The sequence below is a fragment of the Penaeus monodon genome, chromosome 29 (assembly GCF_015228065.2).
Source record: "Penaeus monodon isolate SGIC_2016 chromosome 29, NSTDA_Pmon_1, whole genome shotgun sequence".
NCBI lineage: Eukaryota > Metazoa > Arthropoda > Malacostraca > Decapoda > Penaeidae > Penaeus > Penaeus monodon.
Window position 1 is genome coordinate 22,999,547 of NC_051414.1, and position 309 is coordinate 22,999,855.

The 309-nt window shown below is 53.1% G+C and overlaps 1 protein-coding gene across 1 annotated transcript in view; it reads right to left on the bottom strand.

Annotated features, from left to right (window-relative positions):
- The window catches only part of LOC119591774 (sodium-dependent neutral amino acid transporter B(0)AT3-like), a 56,089-nt gene that overhangs the window by 6,530 nt on the left and 49,250 nt on the right, over positions 1–309 (bottom strand). The gene's annotated exons all lie outside the window — the stretch shown is intronic.

Genomic DNA, 309 nt, shown 5'->3' on the forward strand with positions numbered 1-309 from the left:
GGAGGTATGTCTGCATCTAGGAATTCAAAACCAAGGAGAAAAACACATCAATGTCACACACATCAATCACCTCGGGGGCCAGCGGAAGCTCAAACACCAGTGCTTATCACGGACTCACAAAACCCCAAGAGAAAGTAACCAACAACCTCACAGTGTTATTGCTCAGTTTCCTACATGCTATTCCTGTTGTTTTTCTCCACCTTGTCCTTCCTCTTCGCGGCCCGGTCCTCGCTCCTGCCTCGAGGGAGTGGCTTGCCTCCGTCGCCCTTCAGGTGGCCGTCCTTGAGGGAGGAGTGGGGCGACGTGTCA